Source organism: Tamandua tetradactyla, chromosome 24 (genome assembly GCF_023851605.1).
Source record: "Tamandua tetradactyla isolate mTamTet1 chromosome 24, mTamTet1.pri, whole genome shotgun sequence".
Taxonomy (NCBI): domain Eukaryota; kingdom Metazoa; phylum Chordata; class Mammalia; order Pilosa; family Myrmecophagidae; genus Tamandua; species Tamandua tetradactyla.
The window spans coordinates 42,196,817-42,208,324 of record NC_135350.1 but is presented as its reverse complement, the minus strand read 5'-3'; the positions used below and the strand labels follow the sequence as shown (position 1 = coordinate 42,208,324).

General features: G+C 39.1%; 1 pseudogene; it reads right to left on the bottom strand.

Annotated features, from left to right (window-relative positions):
• Window positions 1–457: 457 nt before the first annotated feature.
• Window positions 458–2,656, bottom strand: LOC143668200 (protein disulfide-isomerase A3 pseudogene; annotated as a pseudogene).
• Between the last annotated feature and the right edge of the window lie 8,852 nt (window positions 2,657–11,508).

Genomic DNA, 11,508 nt, shown 5'->3' with positions numbered 1-11,508 from the left:
TTTTCCAAAATGGTTTCTCTTAAAGGGTTCCAGTAAACAACCCTCCCTTGAATGTGTGGAGACACATTGCCATGGAAAACATTTAATCAAAAGTTACCACCCACAATTGGGTGGGTCATATCTCCATAGGAACAGTCAAAAAACTCCCATGCAGCAATACTGAGCAAGGATTAAAGGACATGGCTTTTCTGGGGTCCACAAATTCAAACCAGCACACCATCCAACGCATTATTCCCCCCAAACCACAAACATAAACTGGTCCTGATGTTTCTGTATACAGGACAGCTAAGACAAATTTAGAGAAAAATTTAACAGGATTCAGATTATATCCATTCTGTCTTCTCAGCCCTGAGAGGTAGAAATTCAAGTGAATCCCAGACCTCCACAGTGGTTCTGCCATCTCTGGTGGAAGAGTTCTGTTACAACGGATATGTTTGGCTACAGCTTTAGAGATCCTCTAAGAAAAGAAAGGCTTCTTCTTCTCGGGTATTTCTTTTTGCATTATAGGGGAGTTTGCAGTCACTCTTATAGGTAGCTAGTAAAATCACTTAATTCACAGCCACTTTCATATTTCTTTCGATTTAGCTTGTTGGCTGGAGAAAAGTAGGTGGTAGGAAAAATCATCCATCTTGTTGGCTATGACAATATTTGGATTTTTGTTGAGCTTCTCTCCCAGTTCTTTATACTTGGGCTCCAGATTCTCACAATGACAACTCCAAGGGCCATACAATTCAATCAGCCCAGGTTTATTTTTATTGTTCACTATTTCATAAAAATTCCTTGTTATTAGTACCTTCACAGGCCCATCGTTGCTCTCTGATAGGCTCAGGTTTCAGGTATTTCTTCAGGGTGCCAGTAAAGTAATGTGTAAAAACCTCTCAAGAGCTTTATCATCACAGGACAATTCCTTCTGCATGACAAACTTCTCTCCTTTTAGCAGTTCTGATGGCAACAAACAGGACCCACAGTACTTTCCAAGCCAAAACCGGAAAGTTCATGGCTAAAAGTTTTGCAGCCAGTTACAGCATAGTTTAGTTTATGTCCAGCATCCAGGAATTTCTTTGCCACTATCATCACTTTGCTTCGCCAGTAGTTGGAAACTTTATTATTCTTTTCATAGCCCAGATCTTGATAAGCCACAAGGAAGTCCTTGGCCAGTCTCATATCTTTATCATCTTCCGTCATGTGAGGGCAGATACCAAAAATGTTTTCCTGGATAAATTTTTAAATCTTGCCATTGATCATTTTTGTTCTGTATATGCCACTGTCTTCTCTTCACATTTGTTAATCAGATATGGAGGATGAAACAAGGTGATTCCCTCTCCATTATCGTTGTACTTGTACACCTGAGATTCCACATTGGTGTGTGCAAATCGGTAGTTATCCTTCAAGTTACTAGATACTTTTAGCAACTCAGAGTGAGTTTCAGTGAATAAATTCTTAAAATTCCCAACACAGAGGGGTCTCTATCATTAGGGAACTTCTTAGATTCTTCCTAGGCCCTGCGAGGAACTGAAGCTGGTTCTTCTGCTCCTCAAGTGGCTGACACTTCCATCTGCAATCTTACCTCCATAATAAGCACCTGCTTCTTCACTATCTCTGAATATCTTCAGAGCTGATGGCTATTGATATTGATAAGTTGACCCCAGATTTATCACAAGGGGTGGTGCTGGCAGTGCTATCAACCTTCCCAAATGGGTCTATTCCTTTTAATCTGGTAGCTTCAGCTTCATGTTCAGGGGCAAACCTCTTACAGTGTCCACACCAGGGGGCGAAGAACTCGGCCAGCATGACGCCCGCCGCCCTGTGCAGCCAATACCAATCTCTATGTACTCGTCCCTGACTTGCAGCTCGTCCAGGCAGCCGCGAGGCGGATCGTGGTGGGAGGCAGGGCGACGGCGGGAAGCAGAGCCACGGCGGGAAGCCGACCCACGGCCCAAGCCGCGCCGAGGTCAAAGCGCCAGGCAGCAGAGGCGCCTGGCTGCAAGATGGGATGGGGGCGAACTGGAGGGTCGGGTTCGGTGAGTACTGCGGGAATCTGTCCGGCGACCCTGCACCTTCAGCCTGCGCTCGTGCAATTATAGCGAGGAACTCTGAAACCATGGGGTCACCCAGAGAGAGTGTAGAAGTAGATGAGGCCTGAAAGATGCACTTTGTACTCATTATTGCTGACGCTGGGGTTTAGTGTGTGCCCCAGAGCAGTGAAATAAACCACCAGTAAAGAGACGCTAAGTGGCAGAATAAACACTTAAGACTGTAGAGCAGATAACGCCGTAGAAGAGCTTGTGAGATGGTGCCCACTCTGTGGTCTCTATAATAAAATAGACCTTTCAGAAATAAGCTGACGTGGAATTTTCTCCGCATGGCCTAAACTTCCCAGGAAGCTTCCAACACAGGGATTATTTCTTGTATACAATCATAACCCTATATGAGATGTGTATGTTTGTCAAAGTAATAAACAACAGAATCCATTCCAGCTTGTATAAGCTAAAAAAGGAATTAGTAGAGAAAAATCAGGTAGCCCAGAGAATCTTGCATCAGGGCTGAAGGAATGATCCCATTAAATTACTAGGAACCATTTTCCAGAACCAACCATAAACTGGCTGCATGAGTTAAGTGTTGCTGCTGCTGACACGGAAATATGCTGCAGAACCATCCTTTTGAGAGAACTGTCATTACCATTCCAGCTGTAATTTGCACTCTAGATTACGAAAGCTCAGCTTCCAGGAGATCTGGATCCCAGTTACTCAACTTTACTGCAGCTTCTACTGACACTCCTTAAAGCAAGATGCTGTGCTGCCACCTGCACCAGCAAAATAGATACCCCACATAGCATTTTCCCTGATGAGATAGTTAAAACCTGATGTGGGTGCATTGGATTGGTGGAGCTGATGTCTTAGGCTTGTATCCTAGATGCCCAGGATAATGGGAAAATGAGTTTTCTGCATTCCATCTTAGGAACGCAAAACTTGTGATGGAGAAACTCACAAAATGTAGAAAATATGTGGTGGGGGTGCAGAACGTGTGAGATCTCTCCACTCAGATTTGCCATGGGCACTCACCAATTACACTTCACCGGTACTTGTGTGAGTTTCTTCTTCAGATATCATGTAGTTGACAGAGGAACAAAAGTGAGTAAATTTGGAAGCCAAACTTTCTCCACATAAATATAGCGTATGACAATCTATGTTCATTAATTCACAAATGTATCAGCTGGGTGGACCACGGTGGCTCAGCAGGCAAGAATGCTTGCCTGCCATGCCAGAGGACCTGAGTTCGATTCCCCATGCCTGCCCAGGTTAAAAAAAAAATGTATCAGCTATTTGTGTTTCTTTTAGAATAGGCCCCAGAACTGGATGGTAGGTTTTTACGCATATGAATGTTAAACACATTTTAATATACATGAACTACTCAGTGACCTTACATTAGTGAACATTAATACATTCTTTTCATAGAGAAAGAAAATTCATGATGCTATGCATTAAATGAGATTTACATACATTATTTTTGTCTGTGAAATATTTGGCAAAGAAAAGTCACCATAAAGATACAGTGCTAACAACTAATTCATTATTAGATATCCTGAAAATAGCAGTTTAAAGGGGCTTGAATAAAATAAGAATTATGCTGAGTATGCTAGTTTGAAAGGATTTATGCACCCTAGAAAAGCCATGTTTTAATCATAATCCCATTTTGTAAAGACAGCCATTTCTTCTAATCCCTATTCAGTACTGTATGTTGTAAACTTTAATTAGATTATCTCCATGGAGCTCTGACTCAATCAAGTGTGAGTATTAAACTTGATTAGGTGGAGACGTGTCTCCACCATTCCAGTTGGGTCTTTATTACTTTGCTGGAGTCCTTTAAAAGAGAAAGCATTTTGGAGAAAGTTTCAGAATGACATAGTCATGAAAAGCAGAGTCTACTATCCAGGAACCTTTGGAGATGAAGAAGGAAAATGCCTCCCGGGGAACTTTATGAGACAAGAAGCCTGGAGAGAAAGCCAACAGATGTTGCCATATTCGCCATGTGCCTTTCCAGATGAGAGAGAAACTGTGACCTTCATTGGCCTTCTTGAATAAGTTATCTTTACCTGGATGCCTTAGGTTGGACATTTCTACAGACTTGCTTTTGGGCATTCCCAACGTCTTAGAACTATAAACTAGCAACTTATTAAATTCCCCCCTTTAAAAAAGCCATTCCATTTCTGGTATATTGCATGCTTGCAGCTAGCAAACTAGAACACTGGGGTGGTAAGCCACTGATTTGTTTTTACTCAAGTTTATTGAGGTATAATTTATATACAATCAAATAAGCCCTTTTTCATGTTCAGTGTTTTTGAGTTTTGACAGATATATCTTCCAAATAATCACCACCACAATCAAGATATAAAACACGTCCTTAAGCACCATGAAAAAATTTTTTTCATACCCCTCAACATCATCCCTACATCCCTAGCCCTAGGAAACCACTTATCTGCTTTTTGTCACTATAGATATTGACTTTTTTTCTCAGTATGGAGGTATTATTTACATATAAGATAATGCATCCATTTTAAGTATGCCATTTGCTATAGCTATTGATTTTCAAAAAGCAAAATTACTCTGTAGTATTCTGCTCTTGATTTACCAGCAATAGCTATTGAACTTTAAAAAATTTGCCAATCATTTGGTTAGTAGGAGAGTTATTAAAAATATTCTCTTTCTGTTCCATGAACACACACACACACACACACAGAATTACTCCACAATTTTCCTACACAAGATACGTGATATAATAATCTTCCCGATCCATAAACTATTCTTAAAAGGTTGCGGATACAGAGGTTAGAGAATGCAGGTATAAAGCTCAGTTACCAAATTACACCCACTGCCATACACCCATGCATGATAAGTCCCCTGAAACAGGAATATTAATGATATTCCCAGCTGATCACATCTATAAAATTATTTTAGAGGAAGATAGAGTATAAATCTTATGTAAAAGAATAAATAAATAGACATAGCCGGTGATTTAATGTTCCCTGTGTGTGTGAGAAGGTGGATACAGTACATATTATCCTGGGACTTCCACCTATGGTACAACTCTGAAAAAGCTTATTTGAAGCTATTATCATGTTTTAGGAGTTATTGATTTCTACACGTCTTCCCAGATCCTAGAGGACAATGCCAGCTAATGATTTTTATCAAGTAGGAGGATTAATGGTTTAAGTGTTGAATAGGAATGATTTTCCACAGTGTGTTATGCCAATTTACATGTGGGTTACAGTACTAAATGCTGGGGAATAAATTACTATAGCTTAGAAATTTGGAGCCCCTGAGATAATTTTCAGGAAAGGGCTCTTGAACCATTTAAAATGAGCGAAATAAACAAGAATAGTAATTGCACAATCAATCAATAGCCATCATGTAGTCAATCTATGACTTCTTTTAATTTTTTTCTTTTTAACAAGTATGTATTATGAATGAGATATTTATGAAACACCACTTGAGACTTTGTGATATGTAGATGAAGGAGAGTGTCTGCTGTCAAGTTTCTTCTCTAGGTGGGCAGGAGAGAGTAGAGCATTAAATCGCAGCATAGGGTGGTAAATTCAATGATAGAAATAGGTCCATAGTTTCATGTCAGTGGAAATAAGCACTTGATTTAAGCCTGGAGAATTGGAGCAAGCTTTGCAAAAGTGATGATATTTCAGTTAAGTTGAAGAGGACCAGCAGAAGTTAGCCAGGTAGAGAAGTATTCTTAGGAATGCAGTATTTGACTGCATTCCTAAGAAACCTCCTGTTGTAGTTTGCAAGTTGCCGGAATGCAACACACCAGAGACGGATTGGCTTTTAATAAAAAGGGATCTATTTTGTCAGTTCTTCAGAGGAAAGGCAGCTAACTTTCCACTGAGGTTCTTTCTTACATGGGAAGGCACAGGATGGTCTCTACTGGCCTTCTCTCCAGGCCCCTGGGTTCCAACAACTTTCCCCGGGGTGACTTCTTTCTGCATCTCCAAAGGCCTGGGCTGAGCTGAGAGTGCTGAGATGAGGAATGCTGAGCTGCTTGGCTGTGCTACATTGTGCTCTCTCATTTAAGCACCAGCCAATTAAGTCAAACGTCATTCATTGCAGCAGGCACACCTCTTAACCGACTGCAGAAGTAATTCAGCAACAGACGAGGTTCACCTACCACTGGCTCATGTCCACAGCAACAGAACTAGGTGCCTTCACCTGGCCAAGTTGACAACTGAATCTAACTACCACACCTCCCATTATTAAAAGTTACATTATAATTGCTTCAATGGGAAAACATAGATAAAATGCTAGAGATTTTCTAGATTGGAAAAGCAAGTTTTTTTCTCTTGCAAGAATTTAAAAAATAAATATATTCTTTCTTGTTCGAAGGGTATTTTTGTATTAAAGCAAAAATAATCAAAATGGGCAAAATGAAAACTAAACTTTTTTTTCTTTATTCTTCAGTCCCACATAGCCTTAGTTTCTTCCATCACTGGGTCCCTTAACTTCACACTTATGCTTGCTGTGCTTATGACAGCTGCTGAAGGTAACAAGCCCAAGAACAGAATTCCAAAGAAAGACGTTGGTTGAGCATGTCAGTAGAGTACTCAAAGCATGTGTTTCCATGTGTTGTTTGCATGAGCTTGGTTTTTTCACCCATCTGCTGGTGAGGGATTAATTCCCAGTAGAGATTGGCTTATAATCAATAGTAGTTTACACAATACAAATTAGGTTCCATAATTAATTTATTGCATTATATTTGATTCCCATTATAAAAGCTTGTTCTGTTGGAGAAGTGCCTGAAGTTTGGTGTGACTGGAGTATAAAATACATCTGGGAGGCATATTGCAAGTGGTGCTGGACAAGTAGCTAAATCCTGCAGGTCTTTGTATTCCAGGCTAAGGACTATGGATTTTATTCTGAAACAAGAGAAGAAGAACCCTCCCTGAAATTCATTAATTAGGATAAGAGAGTTAGGATAAGATTTGATTTAAGAAGAAAGGTCCCTGGCAGCAAGGGAATATAGATTGGTATGTTAGGAATTGGTGAGAGAGACTACTTAGGAAGGCTATTAGGATAATGAGGATCTAAAGTAAGGCAGTAGGAAAGCAAAGGAGGGAGCAATTCAGAGAGATAAGAACATAAAATGATTTTACTTAGAGACGGATTGGATATAGGGTTGTGTGCGTGACTGTGCAGGAGGTGTCTAAATTAATTCCTGTCTTTTATGATTTAGTTAGTGTCACCTGCTGAGATAAGACAGGAGGAGGAGCACAGAAACAGGTGTTTCTGGAGGACAGGAGCAGGAGATGATGGCTCACCATTAATTTAAGGTATATAAGAAGTAATCAAAGAAAAAATACTCAGTAGGCAGGCATGAAAATCAGGGAATTACATTATAGATGCAGAATTTTAGAAAATAAAATCCTATTGAAATTTTTTATCAAAATATAATGTCTACATGCTTAAAAACATCAAATTTTCCATTATAGCTCATAAGGAAAAATAATGGTTACTGTGTGGGAGTTATCAATTTATCGCCCCCTCAGCTCCAAATCCATGCATGCATTGCCTGCTTTGCAGTAAGGGACCTGTACGCTTTACACATTTCTCCTTTTCAGCAGGCATGTGTTTTCACAGTTAAAGCGTGCTGTCAGGACACTAGAGTAGGAAGGGGTTTCTCTGGGTTCTGATTTGCTCCTCTGGCCAGCTCCAGCAGCATTGCTGGATTTTTCAGAGCTCAACTCCCAAAGCATGGAGGACGTTCTCCAGCTCCACCCAGTGGCTAGCTGCTTTCCCAAACACATAATTAAGCAACTTTGCAGCAGGGTGCCAGGTGTGGCATTTTCCTGTGAATGGCTTCCTCTGGCACCTTAGAAGGGGATTTCCAGCCAGCTCCAGAGGATATAGATTTCTTGCAAATTTCTCCCCATACGGTGCTATAACTACTTTGTCATGTACATTCATGACTGTACCTTCTTCTACAAGGTCTGGAGCTCAGGCCTGGGGCTTGGACTTGCCCTAGGCACTCTGTCTCAGCCCTAAGGATAGTGGTTGTTCCTTTATCTGCTATTTCCATATTCTGCAGAGTCCTCTTGATCTCTTACTAGCCAATTCTTTGTCACTTCAACACCCTATTATAGTTAATACTACTTCATATTAAACTTATTATGAAATTATTGTGTGGTTTCTCTCTTCTGATTGGAACCTGATTGTTAGAGTAATCTTGTTCTACTTCTCCACAGGCCTAATGCCACTCTCCAGAGGCAATCACTTTTTATCATTTCCCATTTTAGTTTTCTGATTTGTTTTCCACATTGCTTAATGACTCTTGATTAATTAAATGTAGGCATTGTCTGTGGGCATTAGACATATGCCCATAGGCAATTTGACTTAGACAGTTGTCTAAGTTAAATGGTGATTTAGTGTATTTGCACACCAATCATGTCACTTCCTTTTCTTTTTTCCTTCTGCCATCCCTTTCTCCTCCTCTCAGTGTTAGCATCACAATTCTCAGTTCCTTCACTGGTCATCCTGCAACCTCATATTACAACCTTAAAACACTGCATCCTTAATCCCTATTTCTTCTTCTGTACCTAAAGAAAATATGTATTTTTTGTCTACCAATCTTCTAAAGACATTATCACTGTCACTCTTAGCTTCTCCTAGTCTGCATGTTTTTTTTTTCTCTGTGAGGTTTTGGTTTTCCCTTTCTCACTTCCTGTGGCGCTTTTGAGCTGTACGTATTCCAGAAAAAAATATGTTCTTAGAGTTAATCCAGTCCTGTGGGTGTGAAACCATTATAAATAGGTCCTTTTGATGATGCTACTTCAGTTAAGGTGTGACTTACCTCATTCAGATGGGTCTTTATTTTCTTACTGGAGTCCTTTATTAATGGAATGAATACACACACACAGAGAAGAACCATGGAAACAAGAAGCTGAAAGCAACAGAACCTGGAAGAGAAGAGAGAGACCCGCAGATGCTGCCATGTGCCTTTCTGTGTGGCAGAGGAGCCAAGAGTACCAGCAGTCAGTCTTTGGGAAGAAAGCATTGCCTTGATGATTCCTTGATTTGGACATTTTCCTGGACTCTAACTGTGAGCAAGTAAATTCCTGTTGTTTAAGTTGATACATTTCATGGTATTAGCTTTGAATAGCCTAGGAAACTAAAACACCAACCTATATGTACCAGCACTGCTTTTACTTTCTTAAAAATATTTTTAATTTGGTAACATTTATATTTTCTAGATTAGAATGAATTGTCTATAGGTAAGTTATAGACATTGAAATCAAATAAACAGCATTCATAGTATTTCAGCTGTAAAAAGTATCCTGCTCTGAGAGCCAAGTAATGCACTGTGATTACATTTCTTTATAAGTTTATAAAATCAGGATCGAGTATCATCCAAAAGGGAATTAACCTAGTACAAAGTTCAAGTGAATTATCTGTTTTATCATTTACTCATCTATGATGTGTTATCTTACTTTAAATTTAAGATGCCCTGTTTCTCATAGCTTTTGTGTTATTTTCTCAAGTTGTGATTTCTCTCATTCTTTAATTACTTATATTGTATTCAAATATCATAGACTTAAGTTTTCAAGTTCTTGGTTGGTTGTACTATGGATTGAATTGAATTTTCCCCACTCCTTTTCCCTTAGACACCTCCCTCTTTGAGCTCTTCATTCTTCTTTTCCTGTCTGAGGAAAGTTTGTTCACTGAACTTTCTAAATACCTTGAAAATTCTCTTAACTGCTTTTTTTTCATAGTGGTTCAGTTTCTTCTTTTGTCATGGTTTACTTCCTTATTTAATGGTGGAACATATCCTCAGACAACTTATTAGGAAAGGATGGAGAGCGTATAAAATCTCAAAATTCTTTTATGTCTGAAAATGTCCATATTTTGTCCTCATATTTTATTATTTGACTAGGTATGGTACATCAGGTTAAAAGCAATTTTTTTCTTAGAACTTTGAAGGCATTGTACCATTATGTTTTCTTCTTTTTTTAAACACAATTTTATTGAGATATGTTCACATACTGTGTATCATCCATATTGTGCTATCAGCGGTTCACAGTATCATCATATAGTTGTCCATTCATCACCACAATCAAATTTTGAACATTTTCATTACTTCAAAAAAAATAAAAATAAAAATAAAAAAGAACATCTGACACATCCTGTAACCCTTATGCCCCCTATTATTTATTTGTTTTTGTCTTTATTTTCTTACTCATCTGTGTAAGCACTGCATAAGGGGAGTGTCAGTCACAAGGTTTTCACACTCACACAGTCACATTGTGAAAACTGCATGGTTATATAATTATCTTCAAGAATCCACACTTCTGGATTACAGTACAACAGATTCAGGTGTTTCTTTCAAGCTGTTCTAATACACTAAAACCTAAAAAGGGATATTTATATGCTGCGTAAGAATAACCTCCAGAATGATTGCTCAGCTCTATTTGAAATCTTTCAATCACTGAGATTTTATTTTGTTTAATTTCTCTTCTGCCTTTTGGTCAGGAAGTCTTACTCAGTCCCATACTGCCAGGTCCAGTCTCCTCCCTTGGAGTCATGCCCCACATTACCAGGGAGATTTATACCCCTGGGAGTCATGTCCCATGTAGAGGGGAGGACAGTGAGTTTACCTGCAGAGTTGGCTTAGAGAGACCACATCTGAGCAATAAAAGAGGTTCTCTGGGAGTGATTCTTAGGCATAATTATAAGTAGGCTTAGCTTCCCCTTTGCAGGAATAAGTTTCATAAGAGCAAGCCCAAAGATCGAGGGCTTGGCCTATTAAATTGGTAATCCACAAAGCTTGTGAGAATATCAGGAATTTCCCAGGTGGGGACTTTTAGTATTTCCTCATTTCCCCAAGGGGACCCTGCAAATACCTTTTTATTATCTTCCCAGATTACTGTGGTATGTATGGCACAAACCAACAATATCTCACTCCCTATTCAAGGTTCTAAGTAATTACGGTGTTGAAATAAATGGACCCTACAAGTTAAATTAGATAGTGTGTTACAGAAAATATAAATTTTGCAGCAAATATACAGCTCTTCTTTTGGTCTCACACAGAAATTTAAGTTTTAAAATACAATCAATGTCATCATTTACCCTTTAGTCTGATTTACCTTAGTCCTTAAAATCAGTCTCATTCAGATCTCTGATTGAAATCTGATCTCTTTTTCAGCTTTTTAAACAGTTGCTGTATGGGGTAATGCTGACTTTCATAGCTACAGAACTCTAACTCTGAGTCTCAAGTGTCACATAGATACCCAGAGTTCCCGGGGATGACCAGGTTATACACAAACAGCTCAGCGTCCAAAATAGAAATAACCATTACAACTCAGGAACAGATGGGATTACTGTAAGAATTTACAATCTATGAACCTTTACAATAAACCTTTCCCTGATACCCTATGCTCTTGAATTCAGCTCTCATAGTTTGCACATTATAGTTAGTTCATATTAGTGAGACATTATAATATTTGTCTTTTCC